General features: G+C 33.4%; 1 long non-coding RNA gene and 2 pseudogenes across 3 annotated transcripts; 2 read left to right on the forward strand and 1 right to left on the reverse strand.

Annotated features, from left to right (window-relative positions):
* The first annotated feature begins 399 nt into the window (after window positions 1-399).
* On the forward strand, window positions 400-19,286 carry LOC132285886 (uncharacterized). Of its 3 annotated transcripts, XR_009472638.1 has the most exons (5): window positions 400-729; window positions 828-933; window positions 14,171-14,768; window positions 14,850-16,520; window positions 17,042-19,286. It is a non-coding gene; the product is annotated as an uncharacterized LOC132285886 (long non-coding RNA). The 3 variants fall into 3 exon arrangements; XR_009472636.1 differs by having other exon boundaries at window positions 14,850-19,286; XR_009472637.1 differs by having other exon boundaries at window positions 850-933; window positions 14,850-19,286.
* LOC132285664 (amino acid transporter AVT1I-like) lies at window positions 7,905-9,300 on the reverse strand (annotated as a pseudogene).
* Window positions 19,287-20,444: 1,158 nt separating the features above from the next.
* Window positions 20,445-21,725, forward strand: LOC132281956 (amino acid transporter AVT1I-like; annotated as a pseudogene).
* The last annotated feature ends 4,168 nt before the right edge of the window (window positions 21,726-25,893 follow it).

Raw genomic sequence — 25,893 nt, forward strand, 5'->3', positions numbered from 1 at the left:
ATGCCAAACGGATCCTAAGACTATCATTTTTTATAGGATAAAATGCTCAACTTCCTAAACTATACAATTTACATGCACATCTTGCATTTATACGACCATTGTGCCCCTTATGAAATATTAGAAGACATTAATATGCTTTTTGTTACCCACAGACCCAAACACCCCCCAACCCAATTGCCTTCACACCCAAATACCCAACCCAATTGACTCAAGTCCCGAATGTCTCTCTCATAATTGTTGGGGAAATCAATGTGTTGTGCCGGATACGAAAAGGTAGGTAAACCTTCAGTCGGTTGCCCAAACCAATCATAGGAGATAATGGGCCCACCCAGGATTGACTTTTATAGATACAGTAGACAAAATTAGCAGCCCCAAACGAGTTCAGTGACCGATTGCAGAATTAGAGATAGCACACAAGATTCTAACCCATTCAACTTTTGCTGTTTCGCAAATTTCCCCCCTTTTCCTCAAATTTCATCTCTCCTCTCTCGCAAGCTTGTGAATTCAGAAATCTGTCTCACACGCACACACAGAAAGATGCCTATAGAGATGCCGAAAGGGCTACCATTCTCTGTAGATACATGGAGCCCTTCGAAGAAGAAGAAGAAGAGGCACCATTTTCTTACTCATGCCCACAAAGATCATTCCCAAGGAATCTCCACTCACACTTCATACCCAATTTATTGTACCCTTCTCACCAAAAGTCTCACGCTTCAACAATACCCCAAGGTTTGTCTTAATTCTCCAAACTTTGCCCTGTTTTAAGATACATCAATTTCATTTCTTTTCTTTCTAATTTTGGAATTCTTTTGAGGTTGTTTTGGCAGCTTGATGATTCATTGTTTGTAGGTATTGAAGTCGGCCAACCAGTCTCTGTCGATGACCCGGATGGCGTCTTCTTTGTTACTGCTTTCGATGCAAATCACTGCTCTGGTATTTCATTCTATATCAGTTTATTTATTTATTTTTTGCGATATTTTCCTATTTGATTGATTTGCTTATTTGGGTTTGGTGGAATTTGTGATTTCTTATTAATAGGGATTTATTTAGGGTTTGTTTGCTTTCTTGGCTCTGTTCTGATTTTGTTTTTCTGATAAATTCTTTCATGGAAGGGTCACACTGAAATATATATATATTTCTTCCTGAATGGTCACACTGAAATTTATTATGACCTATGCGATTCAATTTTAACCCGTCCCTTCTTGATTTGGCTTAAGCCATACGATACAGATTGTGCTTCTTTAATCTCCTTATTGTCAAATTAGAAAGCTTTTGATAATATAATTGCGAAGAACTATTGGATGGTTGTCTCATATATTGCCATATTATTAGCTTTCTTTACATATTACCTCTAAAAGAAGTGTTGGGTGTCTTGCAAATGAGGACAAAAATAAAATAAAAGCTTCTTTGTGGGTTCTAATAGTTTTATCTTATTTTGTTTGCATCTTTTATTTGTAAGAAAATACGAACTTGGTTATTTTACATATAAATGATAAACCATAATTGTGAACTAGTCTTACTCCCCCCTCTTAAAGTCATTGAATGTAGAATCTGGTTCAATTTCTTGGCATTAAAATTGTTTTGCTCATGATTACCTCTTGAGCTTTTGTTCCATTTCCAATGAAGTTTCTTACCTGTTTTTTGTTTTTAAGATCTTAATGAAATTTATTTTCGTATCATTGAAGAAATGCAAATATGTTAGTTGAAGTTTTAAAATGGTCTCGAGCTTCTCTTTGAGTTTGGTTTGGTTGGATTTCCCCTTTTGTTAAGTGAATTGAAAAAGTTTGTTCAAGGAGAAAAAGAGAATATAACTTGTACTTACATTCTAGTCTTAGTCCCCCCTCTTAAAGTCATTGAATGTAGAATCTGGTTCAATTTCTTGGTAAACTTGTGTGATACCCCCTAATTTTGGAACACGGATTGATCAAGTCCGCGCACAAAATCAAGGGATATCAAAACAATTTAAGTATTTAACAAGCACAGAATACAAAGATGAATAATAAAGAATAAATAAACCGCTGAAGAAAACTAATAAATAAATATTACTTAATGATTCTCCAACAATTACAATTCGGAAATCCCATAACTCAAGGACCCCTTAAAACATTATCCAATAATCCAATACTATTTAAAAGTACACAAGATGAATAGATGAATGACAGTCTCCCAGCTGCGGATCCTCAACCTCGAGACTGGAACCTCTAATAACCTGAAAAATAAATCGTGGGTTAAACCCTACGAGCAAGTTCACTCTACCAGGCCTCTGAAAACCAATAAACAGATCATCTCTGATCAAAACCAAACCTAATAAAGTTTTAACTTTAATAAAGCACGATATACATGTCTATATATAATTATATATACTATACTAATCACATCCATTAATAGGTTTATTAAATTTCCATACCTATTAAATAATTATTAAAATAATATTCATACCTAGACCAATCTACCATTTCATTTTATAAAAACTCCTTTGACCTTAATCCCATCCTAGTCAGTTGTTTAATCATTTAAACAACAAATTATAATAAAAGAAATACTCTATTTAATCCCAACCCGATAATGATTTTAATTGTTTAAATCACATATCCAAAATCCAAGTTTTGACAAATCATCCACGTCTTCCCCAATATTATTTTATTAATGTAAAATAATACACTAACCAGTAAGTACTAAACTATTCTCATTTAAGAATATCTAACCCTAATCCAATCTATACATACAACAACTATAGATGATATTTTAATCATCTAACACATAACAACGTAATTATGCTTTGGCAAATCAACCATGCCATTGTAAATATTTTTATTTATATATTGGCAATTCAACCATGCCTCCATAAGTATAGTTATTTATACATTGGCAATTCAACCATGCCTCCGTGTATGTATATTTATACATTGGCAATTCAACCATGCCTCCACAGGTATATTTATTCATACATTTAATTAGCAATTCATCCATGCTTTCCATATATGTATTCTATTCATACAAATATTTAGGTAATATATTTAATCATTTGACAATTCATCCATGCCCACACTTTAACCATGAATTAACTTTAAAATTAACAATACGTTAAATCATACATAGCCATCACATGCATATTATACGCATATCATTAATTTAACAACCAGCCTATTAAGATATGCCAAATAAGAATGATAATATTAATCATCTTAAATGATTTATATATATATATATACCTACACATATGTTATTTAATGTATATATGTGTTTAACACCTTCTTTAATAATCCTTGATTATTTAAAATCAATATACATACATACATACACACATATATATATATATATATATATATATATATATTCATCCTTTCATACAATGCATAGACAAATTAAACTATATATACCCATATATATCCTTTCATACAATGCATAGACAAATTAAACTATATATACCCATATATAAATAATTATATATATATATACACTTCCTTCCATAACAAATTATTAATTTATTATATTTACACAAATTAGTGCAACTAAATATCTCAGAAATAGTTTCCTTTAAATACTCCATATTGGTTTAAATAGTTTTCCGACACTTTCTCACTAAAACATAAATATCTCCTAGTAGGATGGGAATCTGATAATGAAATTGGTACCATTGGAAAGAAGACGAAAAATCCTTGAATTTGAGCTCAAGAAAGACCCAATTTCGATTTAAAATGACTAAGTTATGACCGTTTTAATTTCTAGTGTCGAATTAGGCCAACATAGTTTCCCACGCGCGCCCACGTGCTTACTATGCACTTGCACGCGCTGGATTCAAGCCTCCTTGTGTGCTGGTATTGGCTAAGCTCTTTCAGCTACCGTGAGCTCACCACACTGAATCCATCACTTCCTTTATGCCGCATCCAATGGTCATAAATGAGTGCGCAAATGAACACGCTCACACTAGATTATTTTCTATTAACTATAATAGATCTAAGGTCCAGATCAGCGACTGCACCATCTTCTCATGGTCTGCAATACACCAAATAATCCCATAGTTGACCAGACCACTTTTATGGTCCAGATACACATGCGCACCAAAGTTTTATGCGCCGCGATGCACCATATCAATTCACATAAGTTTAATTAATCAAATGGCCCTAATTGGCGTATACACCCTATTATCCTACACCGCACCGCACTGGATCAATTCTTTATTGTGCCGCCGCTCCACATGCGCCAGTTACCTAGTATATATATATATATATATATATAAAATTATTTTCCTAACAAATAATAGGAAAATAAATCCTAATAAATTCCTAAAAATATCAGAAAAATTCCAGAAAATTACAGAACAATTCTAGAAAATAAAGAAACCATAATTAACTCTCTTGGGTCACAAATCCACCTATAGATTGATTTTAAAATATACATAACACCTATATATATCAATTAAAATCCAATAATCTAAAAATCAAATATAATAGTTTATACTTTTTAATTATTCCGATCTAACCATAATTTTTAAACAAATAAATTTAATTAAAGCCTTGATACTCAAGGTGAAATCCTTATGAGTTCTAAGAGGAAAGTTAGAGAAAACTCGCCTGAAAGTTTCGAAACGAAACCGACGCTTTAAGCTTTAATTATCTCTTCCAATTCCGACGTCCTCCTTTTCAGATCCGACCTCCTCCTTATCAGCCCTTCTTCTTCCTCTCTCTCTGTCTGTTTTATTTTTCTAACGTGTAAAACCTTTAACCCTAAAGCCTTATGTGTATTTTTATACACCTTAAATTCCAAATCCTATTCCAACTAGTATTATGAATTAAAATAATAATCTTTAAATAATTTATATCTATAAACATATATATATATATATATAAATATATATTCCTTCCATAATTAACTCATTAGTTAATTAAATCATATATACTTATAAATATCAATAAATATATATCTATATATAACAATTATTAATTAATTATATTTATATATAATTATATATATATATATATATATATATATATATATAAAAATATAATTGATACAAAAGTGATCATTTAAATAATTAAATAACCACGGACCTTCATTAATTAACCCAATAAGGTTTCATACAAGCCCAAGACCACATCTTTTGGTCCAACTTTCCTTAAGCCCAATCCAATTAATTTAAATAAATAAGATAATTAATTAAATACAGAAATTAAAATAACTAATTACATGAAGCACATAAACAAACAAGAATTTACAACTAAGTCATATAATACCAATAAAATCAACACACCAATAATTCAATCAATAATCAACCATACAAACAATCAATCATCATACATAATCACGAAATATAACTTAATTAAAATAAGATAATTAATCTAGCACTCAATAAAATAAAATAAATCATTGAAAAATAAAATAAAATAATTAATCCTAATTAATAAATCTTTTAAAATTATCGGGGTATTACAACTTGGCCAGCAGAGATGACATAAAGTCACTTCCAACATCTTACTTGGGAGATGGGATTGTGCCTTATCTTCCTTTCTTTTTTCCCATGTTCTTTTTGATAGACAAAAACATAAATTCATTATATAAAGTCTAAAGGAACTCAACCAACATAATGGCATTCACAGAAGAGAAGAAAAAAAACACACACACACACACAAAAACCAGATACCAAGACTAATTTTCCAGTTTTTTTTTTTTTTAAACAAAGTAGGGAACGCCTTTGTGCATTTGTTGTTACCAAGAGTAACAGGGGTGTTTGCTTTATTCAATCATTTCCACTTTTCAAATGAAAAAAATGGGGACACTACTTTATGCATGTTGTGGCAGTGGTTCCCAGTGACAATTCTTGGTGGTAATGGAGAGAGGTGCTATTGAGGATCTGAGCAGTTCAAAAAAAGAAGGAACTTAGGCTAATAGAAAGCCCAGTTGTGGGTACTCTCCAATAATTTAATTTGACAAATCATTTAGTGTACCACAAATGTAATTGTCAATGACAACTAAATTTGCCAAACATAATAGTCCATTTCAATTGAATCTCAATAGTCTCTTTGTTTCTTTATCCTCGAATGCTTCTGTCAAAAACTACTACAATACCTCTATTGGGAATGATCCAAATGGTGTTTATGGTCTCCAGTGTTGTTAAAGGCACGCCTAGGCGCGCCTAGGCTCAAGGCTCAGGTTTAGCGCCTGTTGTCATCTCAGGCTCACTGATGTTTACTAGGCACGCGCCTCGGTTGCGCCTAGGCGCGCCTCACTGATATTTGTTTAAAAATATACGATTGTTCTATTTCTTGAGCCAAAAAGGGTACTTTTGGCAACTTAATAAACAAAAAAGAGAGCTCAATCATACTATATAAGGAACTTTTGTTCAAAAGAATAAAAAAAAAAAAGAAAGCCCAAGAGTCAAAGTGTTAAACAAACAACGATAGAATGAGATTATGAGACGATGACGAAGCCCTAGTTGCAGAGATGAACGACGAAGCCACGTCAGTTCTTTCTTTTCTTTTCTTTTTTCTCTCTTCTCCTCTAGATCTCTCGTCTCTTTTTATCTTTGTTTACATCTCTCTCTTCGTCTAGTTTTCTCATCTCTCTGTCTTCTTTTTTTTGCTCTGTTTTTTCTTCTTTTTTTTTTTCTTGTTAAGAATTTTTTTTTTTTTTTTTTTTTTTTGTTAACATATTTATTTCTTTTGTGCTATGTTTTGCCATTCAAAAAACACATTTTGTTTTGCCTTTCAAGAAAACAAATTTGTGCTCTGTTTTATGGTTGTTGGATGCTTGTATAGTTGATGGATTTACTTTTTTATATTTGATATTAATTTTTAGAATATTGATATGACTTATGAGATATGAATGTTATTATGGTAGTTTAAATTTTCAATTGGGCGCCTCACTTCACTCGGGCGCGAGCCTCGCCGTGCTCTTCGCGCCTAGGCTCCAAAGGACCTCTAGCGCCTTGGGCCTTTAATAACTATGATGGTCTCTTTCTCTGCTATAAATATGTTTCGAGAAACGATTTTGAGAATTGCATAGCCACTCGCTTGAAAAATACATTGAGACTGTTATCCTGTTGCTCACTACTCTAAAGATGACAAGTTTTACACAAGCAAAACCATTTTACCATAAGGCCTAACGCAAACCATGTGCATCATTTTAGAAGGCCTGAGAAAATGTCCAACGCAAAAATCTATAAGTTTGCATGCATCATCATCCAATCACCAATTTTAAACTCAAACAAATTGAGTTTGGATAGCAAAATTGGAATATTAGAACCCTTTTCCTTCTCAGCTCTATCGAATCCTAACCATCAGATTTGGCTGAGCCTACAACTACAGAAAACAACATCAACAACAGCAAAGCCCTTTTCCCACTAGTTATAGGATTCATATTGGTCATAACTCATGATAAAGTTTTACTTTAATTGTCAAGCTGCCTAACATAACCCCCCTCCTTTATCTAGACTTGGGACCGGTTGTGTAACGATACTCAGGGGATATCACATTTTCCTAATATTCTACTCGAGTAAAACCTTATTTTTCCAATCAAATACAAACCATTTACAACACCTTCTTTCAAAACATTACAGCAGGACCTCATTTCCAGCAAAAATAATTTTTTCTACTTCCCCTCAAAACAGTAGCACATAATAAGATAAATCATTTAAAACACTACCCATAAAAAAATGCAGTTCCAATTGATAAAAGACACTTCCAAATTTCACCAAAAGCTACACTACACAAACACATAGCAGAGTGACATATATCTATTGACATTTAGATGAAAACATAAAAATATGAGTTCAATATACACAGAGCATGAACAATAAAACAAACATAAACATATATCATTGCACTTGGTACTAAAATCCAAATCAAAAGATAGCAGTACCTATAAATTCTCCACATAGGTACTAAGATAAATAAACCTTCAATAACTATAATTCTCAATTCCACTAAGAGAAATCTGACTTGACAAGTCAAAAGTATCCTACTATTTCCTTCAAAGATGCCCAAGTACCAACAATTGCCGTGAAGATACCCATTAAGATGATGGCACCTGTAACCACCAATTCCTATCCAACCCTTTTATAACTGCCTGTGATCATCAGGTAGCAAATGCAAGGCAGTAAAATAGATGTTGTGAAACCCAAAAAAGCTCCAACAAGTGACATGAGAGATACAAAAAGGGAATAGTAACAGCTACAATAATCGTGCTGATCATCAAGCAGGTCTTAAACAATAGGCTAAGTAGTCTCCTATTGTTAGAATGGTGAAATAGACCTTCAATCAAGTGCATTATCAGTGTAACCATCAATGAATATTTTGAAACTGGATTGATCGTAGATGATCACTTTTGAACTAATCTTTTCAGCAGGAAGACTTAAGCTTATCTGTAGGGACGCACCCAGAAAATTATGTGAAGGCAGGGGCACTAAATTTCCCCCCGGGGCAAAAGTGAAATTCCATAGGTATATAATTCAAAAATAAAGAATCAATAGAGGCATAATACTAAACAAAAAAAATTCAGTGGGGCTACACAGGTTTGCGTCTGCTTACCTGTGACTCCACCTTTGAGCCAAACATTAGATACCCGGTAACTGCCATGGACACATTTGCCAAGGTACAGAAGAGAAAACAAAGCATCATAACCTACAAAGAGAAAGCATACCATTTGACCGCTAGTCACTAGTGAAAAAAGAACCTTAATTAATTCGATGACATTGGTACATACCTTTGTAAATTGAAGCTTGTTTGCCATAAAAGTGTATAGGGTTGGAAAAACAGGATGTGCGCTGTAGCAGAAAGCATATAAGCTTGTAGCGGTATGGATTCCTTTCAAATGTAGAGTCGTCCCGTTCTTATTAAACCCAATCCCACCAAATGCACCAGTCCACAAAGTCGAGCCAAGGATTATAGTAGACGTCAGCACTCTAGTGGCAGAGATATAAGACAGAACGCTAAGGTTGTTGAACCAGACAGTAGGCATTACCACGAGGTCAACTATCAGTACAAAACTTTGTCTTCCTCCCATGTGTAGTCGTCCAATCTTAATTGCCACTTTGAGGAATAATTTGTGCAAATTATCCCCTTCAATGATCAAGAGCCCGGTTGCAACCAAAAACAGCTCTACGTTCATCAAAAATAAAATGAGCCATCGATATCTTATTCCAAATGCACGTTCACCTATGTCAGGATAGGTTTTGATGTTCGGATTCACGTCCATGCATCTTTTAATTAACAATGCCGTATAAAACGTCGCAACAGTAATGGCTTAAAGAAATGTCAAACTCCCCCAACCTCCAGATTACAGTGCATATGGGATAGACGGAAACAAAAGAAAACAAATGCGGAAGCGAAAAGGTGAAAATAGACCAAGTATGTCCCCAAGGGCAAAATGGTCATTTTCAAAAAGTTATGGGTGCTACCGAACACACCATTGAATAGATAACGAAAAATTAACGAAGATAGACTCAAGAATCACTTAATTCGGAGTCCGATCGAGAGAGAAAAGTCAAAACAAAAAATGGGTGTCGTCGCGGCCGAGAATGGCACCTTGACAACCCCATGCGCGCGCGCGCCCCCTGCACACAATCATGAAAGAAAAGAGGATAAGAACCTGGTGAATATCTAGTAATAACATCTTCGATTTCTACACTGTAAATTGCTTTCTTTCTCTCGCTTGGTAAAACCCTTACCATGTAAGCAGGGATGGCCAATACAAAGAATTGCATGCATAATAAGGAATGTGAATTACAGGAGCCCAACTCCTGAGAAACAAACAAAAATAGAATAAAAAAAAAAAAAATTAGTTTCCATCTAGCCTACATTTCAAAATATAGTTGTGTGGACACACTGGGTGGAATCTTTAGATTTAATTAAGCTAGAAATTCAAATTCATATATAATATCGAATTACATCACAAATATCAACAGTAAAAAAGAGATCTTAGTTTCCTTAATCTAAATTTAAGTTTAAGGAACATAGTTTCAGGGAATAGTACATGTTGGCATTAGATGGTATATATATGATTCAAAGTCAAGAGCAAGATGAAAAATAATACTAGTTGTTTGGTAAAAGCAAGTAAAAAAAAAATTACATATAAATCTAGCTAACACTACCCTTTGATACCACAGGATAAGTAGGAAAAAGAGAGTGGCATACCATACTAAATTTTCAACAGCCGGGAAAAATAAATAAATGGGAAACTGCAAACCTTTTCAAGCAAATACCAATATGTTATATGCAACTTCTAAAGCATGTCACTTGAATATGCAGTCATAGCTAGAACTTTAAACTTGAAAAACGTATTGTATAATAAAATTCTATAGGGAAGCTAAGAAAAAAAACTATAAATCAACAAGTATGTTTTTTTTTTTTTCCCTAAATAAAGGAGTTTTTATAAATATGAACAATATAGTACAAAGACAAATAAGGGAATGCCCTTACCAAAACAAAACAAAACCCTTAAAAAGGGAATACAAAATGCTCAAAACAAGCCAATAAAAATAAGAGAGCTACATGATGTCCTGAAGGCATACCCCCATGACATCAAGTACCTCCCAAAGAATACACTTTACTAAATCCTTAGACTCTCGCATTGTATCATTATGCATTCTGTTATTCCTTTCACCCCATAAAAAAATATAAGGAAGCTGTAAACAAGATCCTTGCCATCTTCATCTTCCTCCCCTTCCCTTGATATTGTTAAGTAAAGAACTTTGCCAACTCATATATCCCATTACAAACTTGAGCATTCGAAATACAAATTCCTTCAAAATTGTGCCATACTTTTCTTGTATACTCACAGCAACAAAATAAATGATCAATACTCTCCACTTGTAGCAAAGAAAGCATCTAGAAACCAAAGCAAAACCTTTTCTCTGTAAATAAGAGTGAGTGAGAATGGCATTTTGCATCACCAAAACCGCATGAACTAACCACCTTGGTCTCCCCACACTCCAGCACAAACCAGCCCAATTCACTTCATACAACCTGAAACGAGTAGCTTCCCAAGCAGCTTTGAAACTAAATGTGGTCACCCACTGAATTTCATCCACTCCGCCATGAATTTTCTGATTTTGGAACATCTGAATTAGCTCATGAGAAGTATTATTCAATTGAGATACATCCCATTCTCCCTCTATAATAAGCTCATGTATACTGATATTATTGGAACAACAATTGTTGCCATCTAACTAATTTGCCATGATTAGTGAGAAATGCTTCTCTATTTAAAATGCTTGTATTTGTTGAGTAGTGCTATTCCACCAGACTAGAAAAAAACGGACTTAATACCAACTCCTCTACGTGATTGTCCAAGTGTCATTGAATACATCTGGAGGAAACGCCGACTTGGGCAGTTGCAACAGTTTGTTTCGTGCTGGTTGCAATTTCAATTGTAATTGAATACATCTTTCACTTAATTGGAAAGGTAGGCTAGCTAGCTGTTCCAATATATATATACAAACAGGGAAAATCTTTTTGAAATTAAATTCAAATAGTAAAAAAGGAGGGGAAAAAAATTTAAACCTATTGTTTTGGGGAAAAAAAAAAAAAAAAAATGGGTTGACCCGGATAACCCATTCAACCTGTGAATATTCGGGTTGAAGCCCAGATTTGTGTTATCTCGGGCCGGCCCAACCCAACCCGAAATCGGATTGAGGTCGGGTTCGGTCTAGGCTAGGCAGGCCCAAGTTGCACCCGTATAAGAATATCACATATCACCTCAACTAATTTTAGAGGGACCCAGACTTGTCCTAACCTAATTTTTTTTTTTTTTTTTACCATATTTGAGGACCCTTAAAATTTGAGGCCGGCCCTGTGAAGAACCATGGCTTCAACAAAACAAATATGTAAGAATTCTTAGACTTAGAGAGCCGATTTGAGGTCATTGGAGTTGTGAGATTCCAAGAACAAGCTAATGGCAATGGAGTTTGTAAAGAGAGTCACTAACATATAACAACCACCACAAAACCAACAAAAACAAGAAAGGAAAAAAAAAAAAATGAAAAACAGAAATGGTCTTCACAGTTCATCAAGAATTAATCTCCACAAGATGCAAGATGCAAAACCTTAACAGTGATATACTAGTATAATATATTACGTACCTAATAAAACATTGATTCCGTTGAAGACAATAGAGGCAGTTCCAACAGATCATTGTGCAGCTTGGGCTTCATTAATTGCCTCTATGAAAAGATTAGTGTGAATGAGAAGGGGTGGAGAATGATACTTCTGCAATCTATCTGGCTGCTGATACAAGAAGGCCACGTGAAAGATTATACTAAAAAGAGTAGGAACCCCTACATGATTTAAAAGAACCAATACAAATAAAGAATGAAGCAGGCTGCTTCTTTCTTCTTAAGTAGGCTATATTTGGGCTCATTTCTTTATTATGTACTGGGCTCAATAATTAAAATAAGCCAAAATACAGCCTACTTAAGAAGAAAGAAACAGCCTGCTTCATTCTTTTAAATCATGTAGCGGTTCCTGTTTTTAGTATAATCTTTCACGTGGCCTTCTTTGTTGTATCAGCAGCCAGACAGATTTGCAGAAGTATCATCCTCCACCCCTTCTCATTCACACTAATCTTTTCATGGAGGCAATTAATGAAAGCCCAAGTTGCACAATGATCTATTCGAACTGCCTCTACTGTCTTCAACGGAATCAATGTTTTATTAGGTATGTAATATATTATACTAGTATATTACCGTTAATGTTTTGCATCTTGTGGAGCTCAATTCTTGATGAATTGTGAAGACCATTTCTGTTTTTCAATTTTTTTTGCCTTCTTGTTTTTGTTTTCGTTGGTTTTAGGGTGGTGGTTATATGTTAGTGGCTCTCTTTACAAACTCCATTGCCACTAGCTTGCTCTTGGAACCTCACAACTCCAATGACCTCAAATCGGCTCTCTATGTCCGAGAATTCTTACATTTGTTTTGTTGAAGCCATGGTTCTTCACAGGGCTGGCCTCAAATTTTAGAGGGCCTCAAATATGGGAAAAAAAAAAAATTAGGTTAGGACAAGTCTGGGTCGCCTTAGGCCTCAAATTTTTGAGGCCCTCTAAAATTAATTGAGGTGTTATGTGATATTCTTATACGGGTGCAACTTGGGCCTGCCCAGCCCGAACCCAACCTCAATCCGATTTTGGGTTGGGTTGGGCCGGCCCTAGATAACACAAATCTAGGCTTCAACCCGAATATTCACGGGTCGAACAAGTTATCCGGGTCAACCCGTTTTTTTTTTTTTTTTTTTTACCCAAAACAATAGGTCTAATTTTTTTTTTTCCCCTTTTTTTCTATTTGAATTTAATTTCAAAAAGATTTTCCCTGTATGTATACGTATATATATATATATTGGAACATCTAGCTAGCCTACCTTTCCAATTAAGTGAAAGATGTCTTCAATTACAATTGAAATTGCAACCAGCACGAAACAAACAGTTGCAACTGCCCAAGTCGGTGTTTCCTACAGATGTATTCAATTACACTTGGACAATCACGAGGAGTTGGTATTAAGTCGGTTTTTTTCTAGTCCGGTGGAATAGCACTACTCAACAAATACAAGCATTTTAAATTTCTCACTAATCACTGCAAATTAGTTAGATGGCAACAATTGCTGTGAATAACATACTTGTTGATTTATAGTTTTTTTCTTAGCTTCCCTAGAGAATTTTATTATACAATACGCTTTTCAAGTTTAAAGTTCTACCTATGAATGCATATTCAAATGATATGCTTTAGAAGTTACATATAACATATTGGTATTTGCTTAAAAAGGTTTGCAGTTTCCCATTTATTTATTTTTCCCGGCTGTTGAAAATTTAGTATGGCATGCCACTCTCTTTTTCCTACTTATCCGGTGGTATCAATGGGTAGTGTTAGCTAGATTTATATGTAATTTTTTTACTTACTTTTACCAAACAGCTAGTATTATTTTTCATCTTGCTCTTGACTTTGAATCATATATATACCATCTAATGCCAACATGTACTGTTCCCTAAAACTATGTTCATTAAACTTAAATTTAGAATCTTTTTTACTATTGATATTTTTGTGATGTAATTCGATATTATATATGAATTAGAATTTCCAGCTTAATTAAATCTAAGATTCCAGCCAGTGTGTTCACACAACTATATTTTGAAATGTAGGCTAGATGGAAACTAATTTTTTTTCCTTCTATTTTTGTTTGTTTCTCAGGATTTGGGTAATTATCTATCCCATATGCACTGTCATCTAGAGGTTGGGGAAGTTTGACATTTCTTTTAGCCATTGCCGTTGCGACGGCATTGTTAATTAAAAGATGCATGGACGTGGATCTGAACATCAAAACCTATCTTGACATAGGTGAACGTGCATTTGGAATAAGATGTCGATGGCTCATATTATTTTTGATGAACATAGAGCTATTTTTGGTTGCAACCGGGCTCTTGATCATTGAAGGGGATAATTTGCACAAATTATTCCCCAAGTGGCAATTAAGATTGGACAACTACACATGGGAGAAAGACAAAGTTTTGAACTGATAGTTGGCCTCTTGGTAATGCTTACTGTCTGGTTCAACAACCTCAGTGTTCTATCTTATATCTTTGCCATCGGTGTGCTGACGTCTACTGTAATCCTTAGCTCAACTTTGTGGACTGGTGCATTTGCTGGGATTGGGTTTAATGAGATGGGGACGACTCTACATTTGAAGGGAATCCCTATCGCTACCAGCTTATTTGCTTTCTGCTACAGCACACATCCTGTTTTCCCAACCCTGTACACTTCTATGGCAAACAAGCTTCAATTTACAAAGGTATGTACCAATGTCATCGAATTAATTAAGGTTCTTTTTCACAAGTGACTAGCGGTCAAATGTTATGCTTTCTCTTTGAAGGTTATGATGCTTTGTTTTCTCTTCTATACCTTGGCGAATGTGTCCATGGCAGTCTCAAGGCATCTAATGGTTGGCTCCAGGTATCTAATGTGTGGCTCAAAGGTGGAGTCACAGGTAAGCAGACACGAACCTGTAGCCCCACTGAATTTTTTTTGTTTAGCATTATGCATCTATTGATTCTTTATTTTTGAATTATATACCTATAGAATTTCACTTTTGCCCCCGCTGAAATTTAGTGCCCCTACCCTCACATAATTTTCTAGGTGCCTCCCTGCAGATAAGCTTAAGTCTTCCTACTAAAAGATTAGTTCAAAAGTGATCATCTACACTACCTTGATCAATCCAGTCTCAAAATATTCATTGATGGTTATACCGATAGTGCACTTGATTGAAGGTCTATTTCACCATTCTAACAATAGGAACTTAGCCTATTGTTCAAGACTAGCTTGGTGATCAGCACAATTGTTGTAGCTGTGACTGTTTCCCTTTTTGGATCTCTCATGTCACTTGTTGGAGTTTTTCTAGGTTTCACAACATCTATGTTACTGTCTTGCATTTGCTACCTGAAGATCAAAGGCATTTATAAGAGGGTTGGATTGGAATTGGTGGTTATAGGTGCCATCATCTTAATGGGTATATTCACGGCAATTGTTGGTACTTGGACATGGAAATAATAGGATACTTCAGACTTGTCAAGGTCAGATTTCTCAGTGGAATTGAGAATTATAGTTATTGAAGGTTTATTTCTCTCAGGCTACGTTTGGTGTGCAAGAATGGAATGGAATACAGCTCGAAATGGAATGAGAATATTATTCCATTGTTTGGTGTGACACGGTGAATCGTTATGGAATGAAATGATTATTACCACTCTATTGTTTGGTTGACCATCATTATATCTAGAATTGAATGATTTTTCTCAAAAATACCCTTTGCATTGGATTGCATTACTTTTTAATAAAATCAATTCTAACGATAAATTATGGAATGTTATAAGATGCTCAATACTGCCATTGAAAAAAATAAAGAAAAACCTTAAAATAAAATAAAATATCATTTTTGACTCTTGATGATTGTTAATTTTTATTTTATATTATCATTGTTTCATATATATAAATGTTCGAAGAGAAAGAGATGGAGAAATCACACAAACGTTTCAACACAAAGATACGACAAAAAAAAAAAAAGAAAAAAGAAAAAAGAAAAAGAAAAAAGTGGTATACTTAGAAAATAAAGAGATTAATACCTGCAATTTGGTTGAAGATGCTGTAACTTTTTGTCAATGACAGCCCTGGGTATATTCAAAAGAGAGGGAAGGTGAAAAACCTTTACCACGTCTAATAAAGAAGTTGAAAAATGGAATATGATGAAGGACTTATTGGGAATATTACAAAAAAATTTAGTCTCACTATGGAATGGAATGGTCATTCCATAGGTTTAGTAATATAACGAATTTTTATTCCCTAGAATGGATTTTCATTCCAATGGAATGGTCATTCCATTTCATTCCTGCACATCAAACAAATGAATGGTTAGAATGGGCATTCCATTCCATTCCAATCCTCCACACCAAACGTAGCATTAGTACCTAAGCGGAGAATTTATAGGTACTGCTATCTTTTGATTTGGATTTTAGTACCAAGTGCAATGATATATGTTTATGTTAGTTTTATTGTTCATGTCTAAGAAGCACGGAAACGGATACGGGATACGGATACGACATGACACGGACACGGCGAATAGTATATATATATATATATATATATATATATATATATATATATCACTGATATGTTATATATATATATATCAGCATCTTTAGGACACGGACACGGCGAATTGTGGCACCTTTAGGTTAGTATATATATATATCAGCATCTTTAGGGAGTACAAAACAAAAAATAGAACATATCAGCATTAAAAATTTTAAAAATAAAAATAAAAAAATTTAACATATCAGCATTAAAAATTTTAAAAAAATAAAAAAAATAAAAATCCAGAAAAGTATGTCCGAGCCGTGTCTGAGCCGTATCCGAGCTGTCCGAGTCGTGTCCGAAAATTAAAAAAAATAAAAAAATTCCAGACACGTTTTTTGGCGTGTCCGACACGTGTCGGGGCGTGTCCGACGCGTGTCCGTGTCCGACATGTGTCGGACACGGATTTTTCGCCCATTTTGGAGTGTCCGTGCTTCCTAGGTTCATGCTCTGTGTATATTGAACTCATGTTTTTATGTTTTCATCTAAATGCCAGTAGACTCTGTTATGTGTTTGTGTAGTGTTACTTTTGAAAATTGAAGTGTCTTTTATCAATTGGAACTGCATTAGAAAAAATTATTTTTGCTGGAAATGAGGTCCAGCTATAATGTTTTGAAGGAAGGTGTCGTAAATGGTTTGTATCTAATTGGAAAATGGGGTTTTACTATGTAGAATATTAGGAAAATGTGATATACCCTCCTTCGTTTTCATTACACAACCGGTCCCAAGTCTAGATAAAGGAGGAGGGTTGTGTTATGCAGCTTGACAACAATTCAAGTAAAACTTTGTCATGAGTTACGAACAAAGTTCTTATGTGCTATCCTTTAAAAAATGAGAACAGAGTTGTGTTAGACATTTTTTTAACCAATATGAACATGAATCCCATGACTAGTGGGGAAAAAGGCTTTGTTGTTGTTGATGTTGATTTCCTTAGTTGTAGGCTCAGCCAAATCTGATGGTTAGGATTCGATAGAGCTGAGAAGGAAAAAGGTTCTAATATTCCAATTTTGCTATCCAAACTCAATTTGTTTAATTGAGTTTAAAGTTGGTGATTGGATGATGATGCAAGCAAACTTATAGGTTTTTATTTTTATTTTTTGTAGCACCTTCACTTCTGATCAAACCATTTGCATTGGACATTTGCTCAGCCCGTCTAAAATGATGCAAAGGGTTTTGCTTGTGAACTTGTCATCTTTAGAGTAGCCAGCAACAGGGTAACATTCTCAATGTATTTTTCAAGCGAGTGGCTATTTGTTTCCGCTTGGTGGGTTGGGCTCTCTGACTGTTTTTTTTTTTTTACTTCGAGCTTGGGCTTGCTCCAAAATATTTCTCCTTTGCGATTGTTTGGGCTTGCCCCTTCGCTCTAAGGCCTACTAGTAGTGTACATAATTTATTTTATATTCAGTATTGCTTAAACTTTTGGAATATATATATACACACACGCGCGCGTCTATCCAGTGAATGGGATCCAATGTTGATCTCATCACTTCATACGAGGAAAAAAAGCACCTGAATGTCAGAATTCAGATGACCATTTTGGTAGCTGAAGCTCTAGCAATCACTGTTGAGGGGTTTTGTAAGTGAGAATTGAATCTGACAGAGACATGGTGAAAGCTCTAGCAGAGTAGTTGATGTCCAAGGACTGAATTGGTATTTCTCCTACCATTAGGTTTAAATATTTTGAATCAGTTAAATGTGTCTTATAACTTTTGTAAGAGAAAATTCTACATTTAAAGAATTCTAGATCATAATCTTAGAAAATACTTTTACATTTTTCTTCTTCTCAAGAACAATAATTCAAGGAGGAGGGTTCGAGATGTTTCTAAACCTTTGTCACTTACCGAAAAAACTGCGCTAATTCTCCATGCAGAGTGTCCAAGTCAAGTCAGGGTATGTTTTAGTTTTGACTCCACCACCAAACAACTTTGATATTTCTTTGCAGAAAATCTATGACAAAATGTAAAAAAAAAAGAAAAAAAAAAAGAAAAAAAGAGAAAAGGAATATGTACTTTCAATAGTCGCATTTGGTAGCATCGAAACGATGGTATGAATTTGAAATTGGACGACATAAAGGTATAAATTTTTTCACTTTGCAGGGCGATTAAACGTAGCATCAAGTGTTTCTTGTTAAAAAATTTTCTCTAGTTCTAGGATTTTGACTAGAAGAAATACCATAATTCTTTTGAGGTATGCCATTAAGAGTTAATACTTTTCCATTTTTTAAAGTCGAAGGTCGAGGAAAGTGGATGGGTGAGCTTCCTTTCCGGAAAGAAAAAAAAAAAAAAATAATAATAATAATTTAACCCAAAAAAAAAAAAAATGTATAGTTGGGTGAGTTTCAAGTAGAAGTTGATAAAGTGAAGCACTTACAAGTTACAAATGACTTTTCTTGCACTGTATAGCACGTTAATTGAGAATTGGAATCGACCAAGCAATTATTTTCCCATGCCCCAGTGATACAAAAATTTCACCAAACCAATGCCAATTGCTTGCCATGCCCTTCATCATCCATGGTCCAACAAACTAACAAGCTTATAAAATATTATTTCATTATTATCCTTCAAATGCTCATTTTCCTTTCAAAGCTGCTACCTGTGGCTAATAATTTTGGTGAAATTTTAACCTAACTTTATTTCAATCTTTCGTAAAGAATCGGCAAAATGCGCATTATATTCACAAATAATTTGGAAGTCTTTTTTTCTGAATATGAAAGTGAACTTGGTTTGCTTGTTTCTGTTTTTTATGAACATTTTTTTTGAAAATTGAAAATAAAAAAATTGAAGATAGATTCTAGGAATTGTATTATGAAAACTAAAGTAAAAAATTGCATGTTTTTGGAGAATCATCTTTTATAGTTTTTGAAAATAATTTTTTATTTTTTATTTTAAATTTTTAAAATTTATTTTTTAAATGACGAAACAAACAAGCTCTTAATTTTCACAATATCACATAATTTTGAAACTTGAAATGAAAGTGTCGAACACAATCTCATGGTTGAGCAAAGACTGGCTACAGAAAAATAAAAATAAAAAACTTGAGCACCCAAATCAATAACCATCCACATCCATATATTAAACTCTATGCTGGGTTTAGTATTTGCAAGAATAATTTATTGTTCATAGAAAGCAGAAAATGGTTTGAAATTTCTTTCAATAATTGTTTTTTTTTTTGAAATCAAAATTTCAGAATTTTGCTATATACAAAATGTGCAAATACTTAATATATATTTTTAACTACAAATCTAGCTAACATTGATTACGGTGTTAGCTAGATTTATAGGTATTTTTCTTGTTTTTTATTTATATTTTTATTTTTTCACTTGATTTTATCCATGCAGACTACAGTAATAATTATTTATCCTCTTGCTCTTGACTTTGACAATCATATAGATACCATCCGAATACCAACATGTACTTTTCCTTAAAAGTATGTTCATTAATCCGGAATTTAGATTAAGAATGGGTTTTAAGATCTCTTTTAATTCGATATTATATATGAGTTAGATGCATTTCCGGCTGAATTACATCTAAGATTTTCGGGCTTGGAGCAAGAATTTTTTTTTTGTTCCTTCAAATTAGAGAGAGAAAAAAAAAATTTTGTTTTCAGTAAATATTACCAAAGTTTTGATTCTTTTTGTTTTAAGAAATATGAAATAAATACACATGTTGAAATAAACAATATTTATTCCTTTTAATTGAAAAAATAACATGTTTTTCCAACCACTTATGGGGTTTGTTTGGAATTATATAAAGTTTGTCCAATTCTTATTAAAAAAAATGGTTAATTGCATTTTTCTTGCGAATATTTAGTTCAAAAATTTTCAATTTTTGTTTGTTCCTTGAAAATGTATGGTACATGGAAATTAAAGTTTTCTTCTTCTTTTCTATTTGTTACCAGGAGTTGGAATATTGTCAATCCCATATGCACTATAATCCGGAGGTTGGGTGAGCTTGGCATTCTTTTTGTCATTGCCATTGCAACCTTTTTATACGGGCTTGTTAATTAAAAGATGTATGGATGTGGAACCTAACCCTAAAACATATCCAGACATTGGCGAGCGTACATTTGGAAAGAAATGTAGATGGCTGATATTATTTCTGATGAACATAGAGCTCTACTTAATTAGTTGCAATGGGATTCCTGATTCTTGAAGGTGATAATTTACACAAATTATTTCCGAATGTGGAATTAGGGATTAGACAACTACACATCGGAGGAACACCAACATTTGTAATGATAGTTGGTCTCATTGTAATGCCTACTGTTAGGTTCAATAACCTGAGCTTTCTTTCTTATATCTCTGCCATTGGAGCTCTCACATCTTGTTATAATAATTGGCTCGACTTTGTGGACTGGTGCGTTTAGTGGGCATTGGGTTTAATGAGAAGGGAACAACCCTACATTGGAAGGGGATTCTTACTGCTCTCAGCTTTTATGCTTTCTGTTACTCCGCATATCTTGTTTTTCCAACCCTTTACGTTTCTATGAAAAACAAGCGTTTGTTTTCGAAAGCATGAAAAAACGGTTTTTTGAACTAACTATAACCAAGGTTCTGGTTTTTTATTTTTTTATTTTTTCATATTCTCACTTTATGCCTTGTCTTTGTAGGTTTTGTATTGTGCTTTATTTTATGTACCACGGCGAATGTGTTCCTGGCAGTTATCGGTTATCTAATGTTTGGTTCAAAGGTGGAGTCGCAGATAACCTAACTCTTCCTACCGAAAAACTTAGCTCAAAAGTGACCATATACATTACATTGCTCAATCCGGTTTCAAAGTATGCATTGATGGTAACACCAATTGTGCACACTATTGAAAGCTAATTCTACCATTCTTCCAATCAGAGACTCTTTAGCCTATTGTTCAAGACCTACTTGGTGATGAGCACCATTGTTGTAGTGGTGACTCTTCTCCTTTTTGAATATCTCATGTCACTTGTGGGAGCTTTTCTAAGTTTTATACCATCTATTTTATTGCCAAGCTTGTGCTACTTGAAGATTACAGGCAATTATAGGAGGGTAGGATTAATTGAATTGGGGATTATTGGTGCCATTATATTAATGGGCATCTTCACAGCAATTGTTGGTACTTATAAAGCTTTGAAAGAAATAATGAAGCACTTTGTGACTACTTGTGAGAGGAGGGTCAGATTTCTCTTAGCGGAATTAATTGGTTTTAGTTATTTAAGATTACTGTCTCTACTAAACTGAGTAGAAAAGTATGTTGCATCATTTTTCATGGTTGGTGTTCACAGAGAAGGGAGCGTTTATTGAAAGTTTGTTATTGTTATTGCGTCCAACAAATAAATATATCAATGTGGTAAATTGTACATTGTGACAGTAACCAATAAAGTAAAGGAAACAAGCAAGCCCAAGAGAAAGACCAAACGAGGCCCACTAGAAAACCAGTCATAGAAAACCCAAAGCTAAAACTAATAAATGACCAAGAAAATAAAAGTTTTTCCTCCTCTGCAATCCACTGTGAAACTAATAGTATATCAATATGTTTTCGTGTTGAAGTTGCATAAACTTTTGTATTTAACTAGCATAAACTTTTGAAGTGAGACAAATATTTAGGAATATTTAAGAGGAAAAAAATGGCAATTAATATGAAACAGATGATTCGGTTTCCACGGATTGGACTTAACAGAACACAACTAAGAAAACTAAAATTGGAGGCAAAATACTATTTTTCGTCTCGGTTCCATAAGAGACCGAGAGTATTAGGTAACCTGGGCTTTCCATGAGAGACTGTGAGCACATCAGTGGGTTTGTGGGATCAGATGAGACTTGATGGGAGGCTAGAGACGCATGCAAATGAAAGGAATATAAAAACTAAAAAGTGTAAAATCCTAAGTCACAAAGCAGTAAAGCATCTTGGGTTCGTAAAACAAAGAAACTTAATAATTAAAGAAAACAAAAACATAAATAATTGTACTATGCAAATACTGTATACTATATATATTATATAATATATGTATATTAGTTATACGAATCGGTTTGGTTTTTTCAGCACCTAATCCGTTAACCGATTCGGTCACTATGGATTACTAATTTTTCAATTCATCACCTAACCACGGCACTAAAAAACCAAACTGAACCGTACTGATCGGATTAGATCGGTTCAGTTTAGCGGATTAACGGATTATTTGAATACCCCTATTCATATTTCCTACTTTCACAAAATTTCATCAAAAGTATATAATTTAATGTCAAATTAAATAAACCTTTACCATCCGACAGATATTAGCACACTCATAACGTGACAACCAGATTACCCGTGTGTAGATAATTGGGGTAGAGAAATTTTAAAGACAACTCTCGTACACTTAATCTATTTTTGACCTCATGGAAATGGTACTTACAAATATTAAACTAAAATAATTTGAACTTTGGATCAATTAAATTAGTAAAATTAGTTTAAATTTTCTACTATTCCGATTTGAAGACTTTAATCTCATACTTCAAATGTAGAGAGGGCAATTATTCAAATTATTTAGACAGTTCATTCGAATTATTCAGGAGGGTGATTATCAATTTTTTTTTTTTAATAGTAATTGATATATCAATTTAATAATTATAACTCAAAACGGTTACAAGTTTCAATTTTATTTTCTTTCCAAATTAAATTTAAAGTTTAGAAAATAGAAAAAAGGAACAAAATTTGAAAACAAGAGCACAAGTTTACCCAATACACTTTTTAATGCGGTTTTAATATATACACTTCATGAGAAAATTTACAATATCTCGAGGGTGCCGTGCCCTGAATTTCTCAATCATTATATCATTCTTCACGTGAGTTCTATTATTTCTATCACTACATCCAATGTCTGGTACCTCAAAAGTATGATATACCCCAAAAAAAATAAAAAATAAAAAATAAATAAAAATTATAGCTGTTTCCCCTGAAAATTATTACTAGTAAATTGATAGCTGGTAAGATGGTTGTCAGTTTTAACCTTTGAGCCTCACTACAAGTGTACTACTACCATATATATATATTTTGGTTTAACGACTGCTAAAATTCAGATTTAGGAGGAAGAAGAGTAGAGTTTGGAATAGTACAAATATCCTACCAGCATTTTTTAACCATTTTTTAAAATATTGTGTATTTTTTTTTTTATTCGGTTAGATAGAAGAGAAAAAAATAAATTCATAATTTATTGTGTTTGTTAAGAGAGTAGGAAATGAAAAGTTTTAATTATTTTTACTATTATATCTTATAATATTTATAATATTTTAATTTATAAAAGATAATACTGTAATTTAAAACTTGTATAATTTAAGATAATATATAATTTAAAGTTTCTAAAATAGTTCACTTGTCTTCCCTTCTTTCTATTCTTCACATACTTTTAATCACGGAGATAGTTGAAGCATATTCATCTGAATTCCTCTACTCCAGAGGCTCTGCAAAACTGCTTTTCTAACTAAAAGTAAGTAAATAGATCCGAAAAATATAAAATGCTGTTAATCCTGTTGTAGAGCAAGCTATTATTGCAAAAATTGGTGAATACAAGCAACTATCATTAAGAATTTCATCTGGTGGAATACCACAAAGAGAAAGTGTACCGAATAAAAAAAAAAAAAATTTGTGATTGGCCATCAGAGAATATCCAACAATAGTTTTCATTGAATGAATAACAAATCCTGATCCTAAAATCAATAATGCTTTCAAATATGCATGGGTAATTAAATGAAATAAAGCAGTTAATATATTATATATATGTATTGGTTTGAAAAGGATTGCAGCTTCAACTTTATTTTTATATATTTTTTTGCATTTATTTATTTATTTTTGTGACTACGCTGTTGAAAACGTAATATGAGCAGAAGGGTACATTAATTACGGTGTTAGCTAGATTTATAGGTATTTTTCTTGTTATTTTTTTCACTTGATTTTATCCATATAGTTATAATTATTTATCCTCCTCCTCTTCACTTTGACAATCATATATATACCATCCGAATGTCAACATATACTCTTCCTTAAAACTATGTTCATTAAACTGGAATTTAGGTTAAGGAATGGATATTAAGATCTCTTTTAATTCGATATTGTCTATGAGTTAGATGCATCTCTGTCTTAATTACATCTAAGATTTTCCGGCTTGGAGCAAGAATTTTTTTTTTCTTCCTTCAAATTAGAGAGAGAAAAAAAAATTGTTTTCAGTAAATTCTACCAAAGTTTTGATTCTTTTTGTTTTAAAGAAATATGAAATAAATACACACGTTGAAATAAACAATATTTATTCCTTTTAATTGAAAAAATAACATGTTTTTCCAACCAGTCATGGGGTTTCTTTGGAATTATTTAATGTTTGTCCAATTCTTATTAAAATGGTTAATTGCATTTTTCTTGCAAACATTAAAATATGGCATTTTTTTTTGTGTTCAGTTTTTTTCAATTTTTGTTTGTTCGCTGAAATTAAAGTTTTCTTTCTTTTTTTCTATTTGTTCACGAGAAGTTGGGGTATTGTCAATCACTGCACTATTATCGGGAGGCTAGGTGAGTTTGTCATTTCCTTTTGTCATTGCCATTGCAACCTTCTATACAAGTTTGTTAATTAAAAGATGTATGGATGTGGATCCTGACCTTAAAACATATCCAAACATTGACGACGAGTGTGTATTTAGAAAGAATTGTGCACATTATTGAAAGTCGATTCTTTAGCCTATTGTTCAAGACTTTGCTTGATTTGTAGTTGTGACTAGGGTTGCAACTTAGGCTGGTTAGCCCAGCCTAGCCCAACCCAACCCAACCTTAACCAAGAAATTTTGAAATTTGGGCTTTAAATTCACAAATCGGGTTCATGTTCAGGTTAGGTTTTGTCAAAATCCAGACATGTTCGGGTTGGGCTCGGGCTCAACCCAAACCCAACCGAAAACCCAAAAAAAAAAATTATTATTTTTTTCCTCCTTTCTCCCTCCTCTCTCCTCTTTCTCTTTCTCTCTCTGCCGCTGTCCCCTCTGCTACCATCGCCGCCACTGTCCCTTTCCTCGCTTCCCATCATTTATATATCTATTCTCTCTTTCACATGGCCTTCCTTATATCTATACACCAAATAAGTCATTTCTTACTGCAAACACGCTATCAGTAAGAATTCTTATAGTAAGGGCTTAACATTATTATCTAAGCGGGGAATCAAAGTCAGTCAGAAGGGAAGGACGATAGTATATGAGGTGGCAACATTGATTGGACTGAGGACATACATACCACACCAGACTCAGAAATGGATCATTTTAACATACTTGTATGAAACTTCACAGTTAACATCCTTGTTGTCTCAAACTT

The sequence above is a fragment of the Cornus florida genome, unplaced genomic scaffold, assembly GCF_030987335.1.
Source record: "Cornus florida cultivar Cherokee Brave unplaced genomic scaffold, ASM3098733v1 CherokeeBrave_3.0.0_Hap2_Chr11, whole genome shotgun sequence".
In the NCBI taxonomy this organism is placed as follows: domain Eukaryota; kingdom Viridiplantae; phylum Streptophyta; class Magnoliopsida; order Cornales; family Cornaceae; genus Cornus; species Cornus florida.